The sequence below is a fragment of the Microcaecilia unicolor genome, chromosome 6, assembly GCF_901765095.1.
Source record: "Microcaecilia unicolor chromosome 6, aMicUni1.1, whole genome shotgun sequence".
Classification (NCBI taxonomy): Eukaryota; Metazoa; Chordata; class Amphibia; order Gymnophiona; family Siphonopidae; genus Microcaecilia; species Microcaecilia unicolor.
The window spans coordinates 178,243,759-178,264,758 of NC_044036.1; the positions used below are offsets into that span (position 1 = coordinate 178,243,759).

A 21,000-nucleotide genomic window follows, 5' to 3' on the forward strand; every position below is an offset into this window, starting at 1 on the left:
ATTAGATCTTACCTGCTAATTTTCTTTCCTCTAGACCCTCCAGACCGGTCAAGACGCGTGGGTTATGTACTCCTACCAGCAGAGGGAGACTGAGAAACCACTGAGCTTTTGATACTGTATATATAACCTGTGCAGCACCCCCACTAGCCAGTATAACCGTAACAAAGCAGAGAAACTAAAACACTAAACAAAACTATCAACCCTGTACGTGGACATTGCCAAATGGAAGAACCACTATATGTTCTTTTTAACTGTTTTACTCACTGGATTCTGTTTGTGCTTCCACAGGTGGGCTATCCAACCACACCTGATTCAGACTCATAGTAACAATCATCAGAAAAAACCCAAGAGTCTGAATTATGTAAACTACAATCATCAGCTGCCAAGAGATATCCAATTACTAACGTCTACCTCCTGGCCTACAGAAAAACACCGGGCGGGCTCTTGACCGGTCTGGAGGGTCTAGAGGAAAGAAAATTAGCAGGTAAGATCTAATTTCACCTTCCTCAGCGACCCTCCAGACCGGTCAAGACGCGTGGGACGTACCAAAGCAGTAAATCTCTACGGGTGGGACCCCCTTAGGCCAGAGGTCAACACGGCAGCCCCAAAACCTGCCTCCTCTTTAGCATGAATGTCAATCCGATAATGTTTAACGAACGAATGCAAAGAGGACCAGACTGCCGCCCGACAAATCTCTAGAGGAGGAAGCATACTACTTTCCGCCCAAGAGGCTGCTACTCCCCTGGTGGAATGAGCCGAAAAACCCTTAGGTACCGCACGACCCTTCAAAACGTACGCAGACGCAATCGCCTCCTTCAACCACCGAGCTATCGTTGCCTTGGACGCAGCTGCTCCCTTTTTTGAACCGCCAAAAAGAACGAACAGGCGATCCGAAGTTCTGAATCCTCGAGTTCTAGATAGATAACACCGCAACACTCGCTTCACGTCCAACTTGGCCAGCCGACGCTGTTCCGAGTCTCCAGCTAGATTCCCTAATACTGGCAGAGAAATGACCTGATTCATATGAAAGTCGGACACTACCTTGGGCAAAAAGGAGGGCACCGGACGCAGAGAAACCCTTTCCTTGGAAAAAGACAAGAAGGGCGTCCTACACGACAACGCCTGGAGTTCCGAAACTCTGCGCGCTGATGAAATGGCTACCAAAAACACCGTCTTTAAGGCTAGATCCTTGTCCGTAGCCGAAGCCAAAGGCTCAAATGGAGGCCGAATTAACGCTTCCAAAACCAGATTCAAATCCCACGGAGGAACGAGCTGGCGTTGCGGAGGCCGAAGCAATTTCACTCCCTTCAAAAATCGAATCACATCCGCAGACGAAGCCAACGACTTACCTTGAACCTTGCCACGAAAACAGGACAATGCTGCCACCTGAACCTTCAAAGTAGACAAGGCCAGCCCCTTGTCCAGACCATCCTGCAAAAATTCTAGCACATCCGCGACCGAAGCATGTATAGCCCTCAAATTCCGAGCTAGGCACCAGTGCTCAAAAAGCCTCCAGACTCGAACGTACGCCAGAGAAGTGGACTGCCTCCGGGAACTCAACATCGTAGCAACAACTCTGGAAGAAAAACCTTTTTTCCTCAACTTGCTCCTTTCAAGAGCCAAGCCATAAGCGAGAACTGAGCCGGATCTGGGAGACTGATGGGACCTTGACACAACAACACTGTCTCTGTCAATGGCAGGGGATCCGCCACCGCCAGACGGACTAGGTCTCCGTACCACGGGCGACGCGGCCAATTTGGAGCTATCATAATCACCCGCCCCGGATGACGTTCGATGCGTTGAACTACTCTCCCCACTAACGGCCACGGAGGGAACACGTACAGCAACTCCTGAGGCCACGGCATCAGCAGGGCGTCGATTCCTTCCGACCGCGGGTCTCTTCTGCGACTGAAGAACCGCGGCACTTGCGCATTGCACGCCGTTGCCATGAGATCCATTACAGGCATCCCCCACACTGACACAATGCGATTGAAAACCGAGCGATGAAGCGCCCATTCCCCGGGGTCTAGAGTATGCCTGCTGAGGTAATCGGCGTCTACGTTGTCCACCCCGGCCACATGAGCTGCCGATAAGGCCTGAAGATGAAGTTCTGCCCACTGGCACAACAGCTCTGCTTCCTCTGCGACCGCCCGACTCTTTGTGCCCCCTTGCCGATTGACGTAAGCTACGGCCGTGGCATTGTCGCAGAGAACTCTGACAGCCCTGCCTTGAAGCAGCGTCTGTAAATACTGAAGAGCCAAACGAATGGCCCGTGTCTCCAACCGGTTGATGGACCACTGGGCTTCCTCCTGAGACCACCGTCCCTGCGCCACCTGACCGAGACAATGAGCCCCCCAACCGGACAGGCTGGCATCCGTGGTGAGAATGACCCATTCTGGAGCTTCCAATGGCATTCCCTTCACTAAGTTTCGAGCGTCTAGCCACCAACGGAGACTGAGACGCGGAAGAGCAGTCAGAGGCAAACGCATCTCCAACCCCTGTGATTGAGGAGACCACCGACTGAGCAGTGCCGACTGTAACTGCCGCATGTGCGCTCTGGCCCAGGGCACCACCTCTATAGTCGCTGCCATCATGCCCAAAACCTGAAGGTAAGCACGCGCTGTCGGCCTGTTCCCTGCCAGGAAGTGACGAATCTGATCCTGTAACCTGCGGATCCGCAGAGTCGGCAACACCACTCGACCGTTGAGCGTCTCGAAGCGCACTCCTAGATACTCGAGTGATTGGGACGGGACGAGATGGCTCTTGCTGTGGTTCACTACCCAACCAAGCGATTCCAGCAAGGCTACCACCCGCGCTGTAGCCACTTCGCTCTCCGCCTGAGACTTGGCCCGAATCAACCAATCGTCCAGATACGGGTGCACCAAAATGCCCTGTCTCCGCAAAGCCGCCGCCACTACTACCATCACCTTGGAAAAGGTGCGGGGAGCTGTTGCTAGCCCGAAGGGAAGAGCACAAAACTGAAAATGCTTTCCTAAGACCGCAAAACGTAGAAAACGCTGATGCGCCGTCCGAATGGGAATGTGAAGATAAGCTTCCGTCAAATCCAGCGACGTCAGGAACTCTCCCTGCCGTACCGCGACAATAACGGACCGCAACGTCTCCATGCGAAATGAGGGAACCTTGAGCGCTGAATTGACTCCCTTGAGATCCAACACCGGACGCCAGGCATCCTCCTTCTTTGGTACTACAAAATAGATCGAATAGCACCCTAAGCATCTCTGCGTTGGAGGAACCGGAACCACTGCTCCCAGAGCCAGAAGGCGACGCAACGTGTCTCGAACTGCTGCTTTCTTGATTCTTGAATGACATGGGGACTCCAGAAACCTCTCGGGGGGCGACTCCTCGAATTCCAGCGCATAACCATCTCGAATTACCTCGAGAACCCACCGATCGGACGTGATTTGGACCCAGCTCTGATAAAACTGACTCAGCCGAGCTCCTACTCGTACCAGAGCCTGGGTCCGAACACCTTCATTGCACATTCCGTCCGGACGCCTGTCCTCTCGAGGCAAAGTCACGTCCTCCGCGACGATTCCCTCGAAAGGACTGTGTGCGCTGAAAAAAACCGTCCTCTAAAAGGCCCACTAGTCCGTCCCGGCCTATACCGGCGGGCCTCAGCAAAACGACCACGAGTAGACACCCCTCTGGTGCCCGACCTGGGACGTAAATCCGGCAGGCGAGGAATCTTAGCATCACTAAGGCCTTTCACCAAATTGTCCAAATCCTCTCCAAAGAGCATGGTTCCCTTAAATGGCAGAGAACACAACTTCGCTTTAGAAGCTGCATCCGCGACCCAACCTCTCAGCCATAGGGCCCTACGCGCTCCAACTACCATAGCCATGTTCTTGGCGGACGCCCTCAATAAATCATAAAGGGCATCCGACAAGAAAGACGAACCCATCTCAAGCTTGGCTAAATCCTGAACTCCGGAGGCCCCAACCTCCACTGACTCATCCAGGAGTTTCTCGGCCCAGCGAAAACATGCTCGGGCCACCAGGCCCCCACATACCGAGGCCTGGAGCGCGAGCACTGACAAATCAAAAGTACGCTTAAGGAAGGCGTCAATTCTCCTATCCTGGGGGTCGCGGAGAGCGGCTCCGCCGTCTACCGGGATAGCCGTCGCTTTAGTCACTGCTGTAACCACTGCATCCACCGTAGGGGCCTTCAAGGAATCTTTGTCCTGCTGAGGAAGAGGATAGAGCCGCGCCATTGCCTTAAAGACCTTGCATGGAGCATCCGGTGACTTCCACTCCTGGGAAATCATCTCCCGGAGGTCCTTGTTCATAGGAAAGGACCGTGCCTTACTGTGAATACCCTTTACCAAAGGGTCCTGCCCTGATTCACCCACGGGTACCTCAGGCTCAAACTTAAGTGTCACCGTGACTTGGTCTATGAGCTCCGCAAGCTCATCCCTATGGAAAATTCTGACAACGGAGGGGTCCTCCCCAGGTAATGCCTCAATCAGGTTAAGAGAGTCTTCAAACCCCTCTACCTCCTCCTCAATCCCTATTGGGTCTTCCGAACCCAGCTGAGACACACAGTCCCCATCTTCTGACCATTCCAATCTTGGTCTTTTAGTTAGCATAGAGCCATGCCCCTCCTCCACCTGAGGAGGTCCGGCCTTCCAGGCTTGGAACAGAGACCATACAAAATCTGGAGGAAAACCGACACATCCTGAGCTCTCAGAGGGGACTTTCTGGCCTAAACCGGAGGAAGCTGGCCCCACACTAAGCGCATCTGCGGATCGCGGCGGATTCAAAATGGCGTCCGTTCCCGCCGAAACCGCAACTGCCGACATCGCGCCTGCCTGCGATCCCGCTGACACCAACACCGGCGATCCCGTCGGAAGTTCTGCGGCCAACACGGGGGGAGCCGAACTTGACTGTTTAGGTTCGCCACAGAGGCGGCACTGACCGCCCGCCGTCTCTAACCCCCGCCGCGAACAGGCGCGACAATGAAGTAGCTTGCCGGTCATAATCAAACACACACACAGTCCGCCTCCGCGCTAATTATGAACTCCGGCGCCCCTGTCAAGTAACTTCGCACTGCTCTCCCGTCTAGTGCAGGGAAACTGATTTCCTCTTCAGTTCCGCACTAAATAAATAATAAAAGGCTCTTAAAGGGCCAGAACACTGCTGGCAGCTGACAATTGTGAGGCACTCAAGGCTTCAGTCCAGAGAAAGCAGCCGAGGCACAGAGCTGCCACTTAGTCAGAGATGGAGAGCAGCTTAGGGGGAGGGACCTGCCACACAGGTGTAACACCCCAGGGGAAACACTGGGCCCCACCGGACCCAGGGCCCCGAAGCACACTTTTTTTTTTTTTTTTTAACCACGTACAGGGAGACACAGAATGAACCAAAATGGAACAAACCACCCAATTTCTACTTCCTATGAGGAAAACTACCTCACCAGACCAGTGAAGACTGCACAGGCTGTCCTTCTACCTCTGCTGAGACTGAGAAAATACTGGCTAGTGGGGGTGCTGCACAGGTTATATATACAGTATCAAAAGCTCAGTGGTTTCTCAGTCTCCCTCTGCTGGTAGGAGTACATAACCCACGCGTCTTGACCGGTCTGGAGGGTCACTGAGGAATGAGGATGTTATAATGCCTTTGTATCGCTCCATTGTGCGACCCGCACCTCGAATATTGTGGTCAATTCTGGTCACTGCATCTCAAAAAAAGATATAGTGGCATTAGAAAAGGTGCAGAGAAGGGCGACGAAAATTATAAAGGGTATGGGACGACTTCCCTATGAGGAAAGGCTAAAGCGGCTAGGGCTCTTCAGCTTGGAGAAAAGGCGACTGAGGGGAGATATGACAGAGGTCTATAAAATAATGAGTGGAGCTGAACGGGTAGATATGAAGCGTCTGTTTACGCTTTCCAAAAATACTAGGACTAGGGGGCATGCGATGAAGCTACAATGTAGTAAATTTAAAACGAATCGGAGAAAATGTTTCTTCACTCAACGTTATATTAAACTCTGGAATTCATTGCCAGAGAATGTGGTAAAAGCGGTTAGCTTAGCGGAGTTTTAAAAAGGTTTGGACGGCTTCCTAATGGAAAAGTCCATAGACCATTATTAAATGGACTAGGGGAAAATTCACTATTTCTGGGATAAGCAGTATAAAATATTTTGTACTTTTTTGGGATCTTGCCAGGTATTTGTGACCTGGATTGGCCACTGTTGGAAACAGGATGCTGGGCTTGATGGACCTTTGGTCTTTCCCAGTATGGCAATACTTATTTACATATGTGTCTGCCATGGCACTGCTGGACACCCGGAAAAATAATCACAACTTTAAAACCCACTTGGACTCCCTAGACAGAATGCAACAATTTCCTTGCTTGTTAGATCTCATGTTCTTCATTAATTCTGAGAAAAAAGGAACTCAAAGTGCAGAGGGTTCTTCTCCTAGCTAGCACAAGTACTTTGGTTAATTGGAGATTTACTGATCCCTCTAATCAACAGAGGATGCTTTTATTCATTCAATCTAGTGTTATTAGAAAAGCATGGCAAGAAAACAAAATAGTAAATGAAAAGCCTGAAAAGCCTTTCAACTCGTAAGGGAAGGTTATTTATTTACTGGTACTTATAACCTACAATTTCCGGAATTCACATAAACCAGTTCAGTGTGGCTAACATTTAACCAAAGTATATACAATAGATGTAAGAACTGGGACAGACTGAAGGTCCATCAGTCCAGTATCCTATTTCAAACAATGACCAATCCAGTTTACAAGTACCTGGCAAGATCCCAAAACAGAAAAATAGATTTTATGTGGCTTACTCTAGAAATAAGCAGTGGGTTTTCCCCAAATTCATCTTAATAATGGTTTATGGACTCTTCTTTAAGGAAGTTATCCAAACCTTTCTTAAACCCTAAGCTAACTGCTTTTACCACATTCTCTTGAATGAATTCCAGAGTTTAATTACATGTTGCGTGAAGAAATATTTTCTCCGATTTGTTTTAAATTTACTACTTAATAGCTTCATTGCGTGCCCTCTGGTCATAGTATTTTTTGAATGCGTGAACAAGTGATTCACATCCACCCATTCCATTCATTATTTTATAGACCTCTATCATATCTCCTCCTCAGCCGTCTCTTCTCCAAGCTGAAGAGCCCTAGCCGCTTTAGCCTTTTCTCATAGGAAGTCATCCCATCCCCTTTGTCATTTTTGTCACCCTTCTCTGTACCTTTCTAATTCCACTGTATCTTTTTAGACCAAAATTGCACACAGTATTCAAGTTGCAGTTGCACCATGGAGCGATACAAAGGCATTATAAGGTAAAATTATGTATCATACCTGATAATTTTCTTTCCATTAATCATAGCTGATCAATCCATAGACTGGTGGGTTGTGTCCATCTACCAGCAGGTGGAGATAGAGAGCAAACTTTTGCCTCCCTATATGTGGTCATGTGCTGCCGGAAACTCCTCAGTATGTCGATATCAAAGCTCCATCCGCAGGACTCAGCACTTAGAGAATTACACCCACAAAGGGACACTCTGCCCAGCTCACCACCGCCGAAACGGGGGAGGGGAATTAACCCAGCTCATCCCCACACAAGTGGGGGAGGGGAATCCGTCCAGCTCATCCCCGCGGAGCGGGGGAGGGACACCACACCCGCCGATGCGGGGGGATCTGGCTTATCCTGCAACCGCAACCGCAGGAGGAGCTTACTGACCCTAACACCGCCGAAGCGGGAGGGGTACAAAGCTGCCCTACAGCCGCACGAAGCGGGAGGGAGTGCCGGCAGAATTAAAATCTCAATCCAGCCCCGTAAAACGGAGGGGAGAGGAATGCAGCAGCTCACTGTAACACAAACTCGTCTCAACTCTTGAAGAATCCAAGTGAAAAAATAACTTGAACACGAAGTCTTCCTGAACAGGAACTGAAGACTAAACTTGAATCTGAAATGCAACCAGAATATAAACAGTACAGATATCTGGGAGGGACTATGGATTGATCAGCTATGATTAATGGAAAGAAAATTATCAGGTATGATACATAATTTTACCTTCCATATCATCAAGCTGATCAATCCATAGACTGGTGGGATGTACCGAAGCAGTACTCACCCAGGGCGGGACATAGAAATCCCTGACCGCAACACTGAAGCTCCAAACCGGGCCTCCGCCCGAGCAGCCACAGTCAAGCGGTAATGCTTGGAGAATGTATGGGCCGAAGCCCAAGTTGCCGCCTTGCATATCTCTTCCAAGGAGACGGAACCGGCCTCTGCCATCGAGGCCGCCTGAGCTCTTGTGGAGTGAGCCTTCAGCTGGATAGGCGGCACCTTCCCCTCGGCCACATAAGTCGCTGCAATGGCTTCCTTGACCCATCTTGCCACTGTAGGCTTAGCAGCCTGCAGACCCCTACGAGGACCTGCAAACAGGACAAACAGATGATCCGATTTCCGGAAATCATTGGTCACTTCCAAGTATCTGATGATGACTCGTCTCACATCCAGACATTTGAGAGCAGAGTATTCCTCTGGGTAGTCCTCCCTACGAAAGGAAGGGAGACAGAGCTGCTGATTCACATGGAAGCGAGAAACAATCTTGGGCAGGAAGGAAGGCACTGTGCGAATAGTCACTCCTGCCTTAGTGAACTGCAGAAAAGGCTCTCGACATGAGAGCGCCTGGAGCTCGGAAACTCTTCTGGCTGAAGTGATAGCCACCAAAAAGACTGCTTTCAACGTCAGGTCTTTCCGAGATGCCCTCGACAAGGGTTCAAAAGGCGGCTTCTGCAATGCTCTTAGCACCAGATTGAGATTCCATGCAGGCACCACAGAGTGCAGAGGAGGGCGCAGGTGATTAACTCCCTTGAGAAAGCGCACCACATCTGGCTGTGAAGCCAGGGAAACACCCTTCAGGCGGCCCCTGAAGCAAGTCAGAGCCGCTACCTGGACTTTAAGGGAACTGAGCGACAGGCCTTTCTCCAGACCTTCTTGCAGGAACGCCAACACTGAAGAAATTGGAGCAGAGAAGGGAGAAAGTGAGCCTGCTTCACACCACGCTGCAAAGGTACGCCAAACCCTGGCGTAAGCAGTAGAAGTAGAGCGCTTCCTCGCTCTCAGCATAGTGGCGATGACCTTGTCTGAGAAGCCCTTCTTTCTCAGACGCTGCCGCTCAATAGCCAGGCCGTAAGACCAAAGGGGGAGGGATCCTCCATCACCACGGGACCCTGATGTAACAGGCCCTGCTCCACAGGCAGTCGCAGAGGATCGTCGACTGAGAGCCTGATCAAGTCCGCATACCAGGGACGTCTGGGCCAGTCCGGACCCACCAGGATTATCCGGCCCGGATGCTTTGCCACCCGGTCTAGCACCCTGCCCAACATGGGCCAGGGCGGGAACACATAGAGAAGCTCTTGTGTCGGCCACTGTTGGAGAAGAGCATCTACTCCCAGGGATCGAGGGTCCCGTCCTCTGCTGAAAAAACGCGGCACTTGGCAATTGGCCGATGACGCCATCAGATCTAGGCTCGGCTGGCCCCAGCGCTTCGTGATGTCCAAGAACGCCTGAGCAGATAGCTGCCACTCTCCGGGCTCCAAGGTATGGCGACTGAGAAAGTCCGCCTTGACATTCATGACTCCGGCAATGTGGGCCGCTGACAGCTGTTCCAGGTTCGCTTCCGCCCACTGGCATAGATTCATGGCCTCCTTGGCTAGAGGGGCGCTCTTGGTACCTCCCTGGCGGTTGACATAGGCCACAGCAGTGGCATTGTCCGACAGGACCCGTACTGGCTTCAACGCCAGTACCGGGATGAACTCCAAAAGCGCCAACCGAATGGCTCTGAGTTCCAGGAGGTTGATAGACCACTTTGCCTCTGCAGGAGACCAGAGCCCCTGCGCTGTCCTTCCCAAGCAGTGGGCTCCCCAGCCCGTCAAAGAGGCGTCCGTCGTGACGACAATCCACTCTGGGGTCACCAGAGGCATTCCTGCAGACAACTTGTCTGTCTGCAGCCACCAGCTCAGCGCCTTGCGCACTGCTGGGTCCAAGGGAAGGCGCACAGCATAATCCTCCGACATCGGAGTCCAGCGCTGCAACAGAGAGTGTTGTAGTGGTCTCATATGAGCCCTGGCCCAGGGCACTACTTCCATCGTGGCCGTCATAGAGTCCAACAGCTGCACATAGTCCCAAGCCCGAACAGGAGAGGCTACTCGGAACTGGTCCACCTGAGCCTGAAGTTTGACAATCTGATTGTCTGGCAGGAACACTCTGCCCACTTGGGTGTCGAATCGAACTCCCAGATACTCCAGGGACTGAGTCGGGCGCAGCTGGCTCTTCTCCCAGTTGATGATCCACCCCAGGGAGCTCAAAAGAGCAACCACCCGGTTCACAGCTTTGCCGCACTCTGCATAAGAGGGGGCTCGGATCAACCAGTCGTCCAGATAAGGATGGACTTGTACTCCTTCCTTTCGCAGGAAGGCCGCGATGACCACCATTACTTTGGAAAAGGTCCGCGGAGCAGTAGCCAACCCGAAAGGGAGGGCTCTGAACTGGAAGTGTCGTCCCAGGACTGCAAAACGCAGGAAGCGTTGATGAGGAGGCCAGATGGGAATATGCAGGTACGCTTCCTTGATGTCCAAGAAAGCCAAGAACTCTCCTGCCTTCACTGCCGCTATAACAGAGCGGAGAGTCTCCATGCGAAAGTGCCGCACTTTCAAGGCCCGATTAACCCCTTTGAGGTCGAGGATAGGCCGGACAGAACCTCCTTTCTTTGGTACCACAAAGTAAATGGAGTAACGTCCCTTGCCAATCTGATTTTCTGGCACCGGAACGACCGCACCCAGGCGGATCAGGTTGTCCAAGGTCTGCTGCACTGCCACAGCTTTGACCGGAGACTTGCAGGGAGAGAGTACAAACCCGTCTCTTAAGGGTCGGCAGAACTCTAGCTTGTAGCCGTCTCTGATGACTTCCAGCACCCAAGCGTCTGAAGTTATTGTGGTCCACTCGCCCAGAAACGAGGACAGCCGTCCTCCAATCTGCACTGGGGCGTGGACCAAGGCCCCGTCATTGGGTACGAGACCCTGGGGGAGGACCGGAGGGAGCACCTCCGGGACGGCGGTCTCTGCGAAAGGAATGCTGCTTGGGGGAGAAAGTCCTCTTGAAGGAAGAGGGGGCAGAGGAGCCCGACCTGCCCGGGCGGTACCGACGGGCTTCCTGAAACCGTCCTCTGGAGGTACCGGAACGAGTACTAGCCCGAGCCCTGACCTCTGGTAACTTCTTGCCCTTAGACGTGCCGAGATCGGTCACGATTTTGTCCAGCTCGACCCCAAAGAGCAGCTTGCCTTTAAGAGGCAATCTAGCCAGGCGGGATTTAGAGGCGTGGTCAGCAGACCAATGTTTCAGCCAAAGCCACCGCTGCGCAGAGACTGTCTGAGCCATGCCTTTAGCTGAGGCTCTCAAGACATCATACAGCAAGTCTGCCAAATAGGCTAAGCCCGATTCCAGGGCCGGCCAATCAGCCCTCAAGGAATGATCCGAGGGGGAAGCCTGCTGCACCATAGTCAGGCACGCACTGGCCACATAGGAACCGCAAACCGAGGCCTGCAAACTTAAAGCAGTCGCCTCAAAGGACGACCTTAAGGCCGCCTCCAATCTTCTGTCTTGGGCGTCCTTTAGGGCCGTGTCACCTTCCAACGGCAAAGCCGTTTTCTTAGCCACCGCAGTGATTAAAGAATCCACGGTAGGCCACAGATAGGCCTCACGTTCACTTTTAGGCAAAGGATAGAGGCGGGACATAGCCCTAGCCACTTTGAGGCTCGCTTCCGGGACATCCCATTGAGCCGAAATTAAGGTGTGCATGGCATCATGCACGTGGAAGGTTCTAGGCGGGCGTTTCGTCCCCAGCATAATGGCAGAGCCAACAGGGGCTGAGGGAGAGACGTCCTCCGGAGAGGAAATCTTCAAAATGCCCATGGCCTGCACTAACAGGTTGGGCAAATCCTCTGAGCTAAAAAGCCGCGCTGCAGTGGGGTCATCCGCTCCAACCGAGCGGGGATCCGTCTCCTCCAAGGAATCCGCAAAGGACCGTTGGGAGAACTCAGATACGCTGCCCTCATCTACATCGGAGGAGACAAGGTCCTCCAAGGCCTGGGAATCAACCCGAGGGCGTTTACCTCCGGGGACCTCAACCTCTTTACCAAACGAGGGAGCAGGGGCAGCGTTTTGCATAAGGAAGGCCTGATGCAGCAGCAAAACAAACTCGGGGGAGAAACCCCCCAGACTGTGCACTTCCGCAGCCTGGGCTACAGCCCTAGACGCACCCTCAACCGGCGCTCGCAAGAGCGGGGGAGAGACATGCTGCGCATCCAAAATGGCGTCCGGCGCGACACTCCACGAAGGAGCCGCGCGGGAAAAACGGCGCTTAACTTTAGCCGCTTTGGTGCCGTCGCCCAAATTAAGGGCGTCCATGGCATGTCTCCCTCAAGGGCGGCCCACGAAGAAGCCGTCCGAGCCGCGTGGCCGGCCAAGATGGCGGAGGCGAGCAGCGGGGGATGGGCGTTTATGGCGGGAAAAACCGCCACGCCGGAGGAAGGACCGGGACACTCATCGGTCACGAAACTGTCACCCAACAAGGGCGAATCAGACTTTAAGACCCCCGCATCCCCTCTAGAAGCGCCTAAGCGATCCGGGGAGCGACTCTTTGCGCCCTCGCCCTCAGACGCCATATGCCACGTGGAGATCAATCGGGAAACCCCCCTGCCCGCTATAAAAAGGTAAAAATTACCTGCTTTCCGCTCCGAGCTGTAACGACCTGGTGTCCCAGTGAGTAGCTGCAATAAACGTTTAAATAAACGTCGAAATAAACGCCTTTAAGGACGTTCAAAATTTTTTTTTTTTTTTTTTAACGGAGCCAGCGGGAGGGGGGAGAAAAGGAGGGACCTGGCGCCACCAGGTTTGCACTTGCTCAAGAAGAGCCCTCAACCCCAGGCACTCAACAAAACCTAAAAATTAGGCTTGGAGGCCTAGCCAGAGCTGCTGCTGTGTGTGACCACCACCTGCTGAGATAGAGAACATACTGAGGAGTTTCCTGCAGCACATGACCACATATAGGGAGGCAAAAGGATTGCTCTCTATCTCCACCTGCTGGTAGATGGACACAACCCACCAGTCTATGGATTGATCAGCTTGATGATATGGAATGTTCTCTTTTTGCTTTCCATGTTTTTTTCCTAATACCACCCAACATTCTATTTACTTTCTTAGCCGCCGCTGCACACTGAGCAGATGGTTTCAAAGTATCATCAATGATAATACCTAGATCCTTTTCCTGATCTGCGACTCCTAATGTGGAACCTTGCATTACGTAACTATAGTTCGGGTTTCTTCTTTCCCACATGCATCACTTTGCACTTGCTCACATTAAATGCCATCTGCCATTTGCTCAGCCTCCCAGTCTCATAAGATCTTCTTGCAATTTTTCACAATCCTCATGCAATTTAACAACTTAGAATAACTTTGTATCATCAGCAAATTTAATTACCTCACCAGTTATTCCCATCTCTAGATCATTTTATAATAATGTTAAAAAGCAGCAGTCCCAGCACAGACCCCTGGGGAACCCCACTATCTACCCTTCTCTTTCCTCTACAAATTAATTGCTTTGCTTGCTTTATTTTTGTCTATTAGATTGTAAGCTCTTTGAGCAGGGGCTGTCTTTCTTACATGTTTGTGCAGCGCTGCGTATGCTTTGTAGCGCTATATAAATGCTAAATAGTAGTAGTAGTAGTAGTTCTTCACTGAAAATACTGACCGTTTAACCCTACTCTCTGTTTTCTATCTTTTAAACAGTTTTTAATCCACAGTAGGACATTACCTCCTATCCTATGACTCTCCAATTTCCTCTGGAGTCTTTCATGAGGTACTTTGTCAAATGTCTTTTGAAAATCCAAATACGCAATATCAACTGGCTCACCTTTATCCATATGTTTGTTCACCCCTTCAAAGAAATGTAGCAGACTGGTGAGGCAAGATTTGCCTTCACTAAATCCATATTGGCTTTGTCTCATTAATCCATGCATATGTATATGGTTTGTAATTTTGTTCTTTATAATAGTCTCTACCATTTTGCCTTGCACAAATGTCAGGCTCACTGGTCTTTAATGTCCTGGATCACCTCTGGAACCCTTTTTAAAAATTGGTGTTACATTGGCCATCCTCCAATCTTCCCGTACCATGCTTGATTTTAAAGATAAATTAGATATTTCTAACAATAGTTCTGCAAGTTCATTTTTCCCTGGCATGCCCTGATGTAATTTTGTTCTTTATAATAGTCTCTACCATTTTGCCTTGCACAAACGTCAGGCTCACTGGTCTTTAATGTCCTGGATCACCTCTGGAACCCTTTTTAAAAATTGGTGTTACATTGGCCATCCTCCAATCTTCCCGTACCATGCTTGATTTTAAAGATAAATTAGATATTACTAACAATAGTTCTGCAAGTTCATTTTTCAGTTCTATCAGTACTCTGGGATGTATACCATCCCCGGTCCTGGCAATCTGCTACTCTTCAATTTGTCAATTGCTCCATTACATCCTCCAGGTTTACAGAGATTCGATTAATTTCTCTGACTCGTCAGCACTGAATACCATTTCTGGCATTGGCATCTCTCCCACATCTTTCTCAGTGAAAAACGAAGCAAAGAATTCATTTAATCTCTCCGCTATGGCCTTGTCTTCCCTGAGTGCCCCTTTTACCCCTCTGTCATCTAGTGGTCCATCTGATTCTTTTGCCAGTTTCTTGCTTCTAATACACCTAAAAATGTTTTTACTATGCATTTTTGCCTCCAACGCAATCTGCTTTTCAAACTCTCTCTTTGCCTTCCTTATCAAGCGCTTTGCATTTGACTTGCCATTCCTTATGCTGTTATTTTCAGTTGGATCCTTCTTCCATTTTCTGAAGGATTTTCTTTTAGCTCTAATAGCTTCCTTCACCTCACCTTTTAACCATGCAGGCTGATATTTGGCCTTCCTTCCTCCTTTTTTAATACATGGACTATATCTGGCCTGGGCTTCCGGGATGGTATTTTTGAACAGCATCCATGCTTGATATAAATTTTTGACCTTCGCAACTGCTCCTCTGTTTGTTTTTTTTTTTAACCATGCTTCTCATTTTATCGTAGTTAAATGCTAATGTATTAGATTTCCTGTGTGTACTTACTCCAGAGCTTATATGAAATCTGATCATGTTATGATCACTACTGTCAAAAAGCCCTGCACTATTACCTCCTGCACTAGATTGTGCTCCACTAAGGACTAGGTCTTGAATTGTTCCCCCTCTTGGTTCCTGAACCAGCTGCTCTATATAAATAAACAATCCTTGATTTCATCAAGGAATTTTACCTCCCTGGCATGCCCTGATGTTACATTTACCCAGTCAATATGGGAACAGAAAAGATGTAGGAGTAAACAGGGTCTATCAACCCGAGAGTTAACAATATTAGACATAACATTTCATAGCTCAGCATTGATAATTTAAGATTTGAACTTCCTATCCCATAAACCATACAGCATAATTTTAAATAGTAATATACAACTGTCCACTTGTTTCTGCTCCTGCCATTATTACTACCACCTAAATATGTTAAGGATATGGGCTACAGCATAGGGGGACGGAAGGATGGGGATAGGGGAATTCTTGAGCAAATAGAGAACAGTGGAAAACAAACAAGAAATGTTTTTCTTTTTACAGTGTGTTAGGTTCTATACTTCATAATTGTATTTCAATAAAGAGATTTTTGATTTTAAAGAGACTTGATGCCTGGGTTTTGCAGGCATAGAATATGAGCAGTAACATTTTGGACATGGCAAGCATGCACCATCATCAGCAGCTGCTGGGGCCAATACAAACCAGATAAAACAAAATCATCATCAGGTGGTGCCAGCAATGGCATCAGTCAATGTCAAGGTGGGGGAGGGGAGGTAAGTAGGCCTGCAACCTCCGGGATACAGTGATTTGAGCTTGCCTTGGGAGACATAGTTGGCATGTTTGCAGTTGCAGACAGAGCAACAGTGTAGAGGCCCACATTTATAAGTGTTTTAACTTATATTCCACACAATCTCACTGTTCCAGGTATAGAAGCATAAACACACAATAAAAAAATAAAAAAAAAACAAATAAAGCAATAACAAGGGATTTGGAGCAATGCCTGTGGCCTATACACTGTTTATCAGGAGATTCTCCAGAAGCCCTAAGGATTTTTTTGAGAGTGTACACCCAACCCCCCTCCCAAGTGCTCCGCAGCAGTCACGTCCTTATTCTCTCTATTGCCCACCTGTCCACAGCAGCAACAGCACAGCATTAGCCTCTCCCCAATGCTCTCCCACCCCCAGCAACTATAGAGGCTGCAGCTGCTGGGGGGCAGTTGATGAACAAAGGCTGAGGCTGTAGTTGCGGGGTGAATGCTGGCACCAAACTTTGTCCCTTGCTTTGACATATCATCAAAACTCTTATCCACTCCTTCCTTTATCTTCCGCTTAGACTGCTACAGCCTGCTGCATCAACTACCACTGTTCACAAAAATCTATTGTTAATGAGCAGTAGCTTGCTGTACATCACTTTGAGCAATTATGAATAGGGTGATTGATAAATGTACGTTAAAAAAATAGTGTCTTAACTGATAACTTTCTTTCCTTTAGTCCAGAACAAGTGGGTGTTGTGTCCAATGACTAGCACTGCAGTGTATGGTTAGTCGCCCCTTTAGCAGTGTATATAGGGGACAAATGGTTTAGCCATGCGATGCCCAGCCTCCTAGGAGAGACACCAAAATTATACCTCTTAACAAGGAGAGCAGCAACTCCACAGAATCCAATAGTATAACAACCCCGCCAAGAACTAGTAACCTGCAGCAGGAAGGCCATCCACCATCTTGAAATCCAAGAGACTGCTCAATCACTGCACACACTACAGATGCTTGGGACAGCCACCAAGGAATTATGCAAAAAAAAAAAAAAAAAAACATCTCATTCTCAGCAGTGTACATAGGACGACAACTAAAACTCTCACCCATACAGCCCGATAAACACCTCCCCAATTTAGCATCCACATGGTGAACCTCCTAAACGCATGACCACAACACATCAGTGTTCCCCCTAAAGTGATGGGAAGCCAAAAGCAGGACCAGCCCGCAGCACTTCTGGTCTGAAACCGCCATGAAGCAGCAATGGAGCCAAGCTCCAACAGGAGGACACTGGTGACATGCTGCACCCACTAGTCGACTGCCGGGACCATCCCCAGTTCTTTGACGGGACGTGCCCACATACCTGCAAAGCACCATCCTGTTGGGGTCGAACCCCACAGATGGACCAACAACAATACTCAAGACTGTACTGTGTGGATCCGCAGGACTAGTGAGGACCACCAAACTCCAGGTCTACCGGAACCCCGGAGAGAAACCTAGAAATGGCCCAGGCTTAACACCACAACAATCCAGGATTGCTGCCACTGTACCATAGGTCCCCAAACAAGGTGTCCGCAGGGCTTAGACCTCCCCCCCAAGAACAGCACAAACAGGGAGCCAAACCATCAAAATAGAGGCTAACAGAGCAGCAAAGGGAGCAGCAGGAATCAAACTGCACTGTATTAAAATGACCGCGGAAGGCCGAGCTGCTCGAGCCTGCAGAGAAGAACACAGCCACGATGTCCACATGTGCGGGAAAGCCACCATTCCTCAGAAAAGAACTGCCATAACCACCGAGGCTGAGTCAGCACACCAGCCCAGTCTTAGCTTGACTGTGCTCACCGTTCCTCACAGCGAACACAGCGTAGAAGGATGGGATCGGTATGCTTAAAAACGAAAGTAAAAACTGCTAGCAACGCATCACTATCACATGGGAAGATACACTCACCCGGAGAGGCAGTCAGTCACAGAGTGGTCCGCCCTATCGATTGCAGTGGTAGGTGAAGCAGGACTTATACCTCCTCCAAGACCACAAGCACTGGAGAATTGCTACTCTCCCTGAAAGCAGCAGCTACTCACCTTATTTATTTATTTTAAATATGGAGGAAGGAGAAGAGAAAAAGGACTGGAGACCTGAAGTGACCAGATGTACATAAGTACATAAGCACCGCCATACTGGGAAAAGACCAAAGGTCCATCAAGCCCAGCATCCTGTCTCCGACAGTGGCCAATCCAGGCTTCAAGAACCTGGCAACCCCTCCCCCCCCCCCCCCACCCCCCAAAAAAAAAAATTTTTTAATAATGTTCAATGGACTTTTCCCTCAGGAATCTGTCCAAATTCCCTTTAAATTCTGTAAGGCCAGCTCCTGAAGTCGGCACCACTCAGCCAGGACACCCCAAAGCTATCCTGAACTATAAAACCTAGACAGGAGCTGCCTGTCCACTCACCTGCTTGAGATAGAGAACATTAACTGGCCAATGAGCATTCCATCCTATAAGACAGTGCAGTTCAGGCTCTCTCTCCACCTGCTGGTAGATGGACACAACCCACAAGCCTCTGGATTCATCTGCTGTTGTCGCTAAGGAATCATCTGTTTCACTGTCACAGTACCTCAATTAGGTCTTCACATAAATAACCAATGAAGCTCAATGATCAAATAAGCCGTCCTAAAGGAGACATAAAAATGCTGAAAAGCAAATCAAGAAGCCTTCGGGGGGGGGGGGGGGGGGGGGGGGGAGAATTGATGTAGGACCATTCATTCTCACTAAGTATATTATAGGTGCCGTTTTGGCAAAGCTGTAATCTTCCCCAAGAAAATAGGTTACCAAATCATGACCAGATTCATCCACTGACTTAAAGAAAATGTTTTTTGCAATGTGGAAGCTGAAAAGAGTGAAGCTAGTGCAATCACTTGTACTGAGCCATCTGGATTACTGTAACTCCATTTTCACAGGATGTAAAGAAAAAAACATTAAGAAACTCCAGACTGCCCAAATCATCACAGCCAGACTCATATTCGGAAAGGCGAAATATGAGAGTGCCAAACCCCTCAGAGAAAAATTACACTGGCTTCCACTAAAAGATCAAATTGCATTCAAAATTTGCACCTTAACCCATAAAATCATCCATGGAGAAGCCCCATTATACATATCAGACCTAATTTAACTTACCAGCACGAAATATCAAAAGTTCATCACGTACCTTCCTAAACCTCCACTACCCCAATTGCAGAGGACTCAAATACAAATCATTACACGCATCTACCTTCACATACCTCTGCACAAAATTATGGAATAAACTACTGAATGCCATAAAAACAGCGGGTGACTTGACAGCCTTCTGGAAGTTATTGAAGACGCACCGGTTTGAAGAGACTTACAATAAGAATCTTCCTTAATGACTTGATTCCATTCTATATCTAAACCAACTAATACTGATCCCTTCTAATTTGATTATGTTAATCATATCTTTCTATATAAAAAGCAACACCAACGTTCTATGAAGCCTCCAGCCGGAAGTGTGAAGGGGCGAGATATCCGGTTTCCCTATGAGTGTCTGCCCCGCCCTCTCTGTAACACAGTCAGTGAAGGAAAACAGCAGAGCACGAAATCAAATCGCTGGCTCTGTAACAGTGAAGGACTCAGAGGGGGGAGGGGAGAGAGACCAGAGGGCAGGGACACACACACTCCCACATGCACACAGAAGAAAACATTGCTAGCCCCCGTTTCATTTGCATCAGAAATGGGGCTTTTTTACTAGTTATCACTATTGGTCATTATATCTTACCTGTTTTATTTTGTGTTATATAAATCATTCTACTGACCTATCTACCTAATTTCTTAACACAGTAATATGTCAAATTAGACCAAACCCTTATATTTATGATTATACCTTTTGCAATATAATGTAAGCCACATTGAGCCTGCAAATAGGTGGGAAAATGTGGGATACAAAAGCAGCAAATAAATAAACAATGGACCATGCTGTCATAATGGAATGCTGTCACAGCTGATGGCATCACACTTTGCACTGAAGCACTGGTTTGAGTGTACACTAATAATGTCATCACAGTTTAAGATATTTTCAGATGTTTTGTCTTCTTTGTGAATAGCTGAGTGCTGAAAGAGCTGTATCACTGCTTGCAGGGTGAAGAAGTTAAGGTGTCTGAACTACTAAAGTAACTGACTGGGCTAGAAACTGATTAAGTTGGCAGCAAAAGGAGTTCATTACAAAGAAAATGTGGTGTTGCCACAAAGATAGGTCTTCAGTTCAGTTCCATTCAACATTGTTTAAAGTTATCCCACGGAAGAATTATCAGGAAAGGCTTGATTTTTGTAGATGATTAAAAAAAAAAAAAAAAACAACAGCAACAAGGCAGACAATTGAAAAAGTGAGAACAAAACATGGAGGCAACATCTAGTCAAAACTAAGGAATGATCAAAAATTTGGCAGCTAAGAAATGTGCACAGTCATGCATGTAGGGTGCAAAACCCCAAAGAGACTGGTACAACAAAGTTCAGTCCACTAAATAAGACTGAGCTTTTATGGAGAGAACATAAAACTACTGTCAGGCTGGCACAGATGAATAGCCAAATGGTTAGAGCAGCAGGCTAAGAAATCAAGGAAAAATCTATGTTCAAATCCTGCTGTTTCTTCTCATGACTTGGGGAAAAAAATCACTTCACCATCATTGCTAGGTATGAATTTTAAGCCCAATGAGGACAGGGTAATACCTACTATACCTGGATAGCTCCCCTTAAGCTACCAAAGAAAAGGTGTGTGCTAAAATAAATGAAATAATATTATTGCCCTCAATTACCATATTAACTCATAACATATCTATTACCTCCTAAGGCTACTATAAAGATCAATATATGCCTGTCCTATTTACCTTCTTCACAATTACCCTCTCAATCTCTTTTTGCCTCCTTAATAGTGATCAGTAGAAAATGATTGTTAGTTCTACTTGCTCAGACAACTGATACATTTTCAAGTCATGGGCTGTGAAAACTCGATTTGACCTTCAGAATACACTGTTCCTTTGAAAAACTTCTGAAAGTGATATG

At 48.6% G+C, this 21,000-nt stretch overlaps 1 protein-coding gene across 6 annotated transcripts in view; it reads right to left on the bottom strand.

The window, feature by feature from the left end:
• POC1A (POC1 centriolar protein A) overlaps positions 1 to 21,000 on the bottom strand; it is a 122,474-nt gene that overhangs the window by 38,859 nt on the left and 62,615 nt on the right. The window lies entirely within an intron of this gene.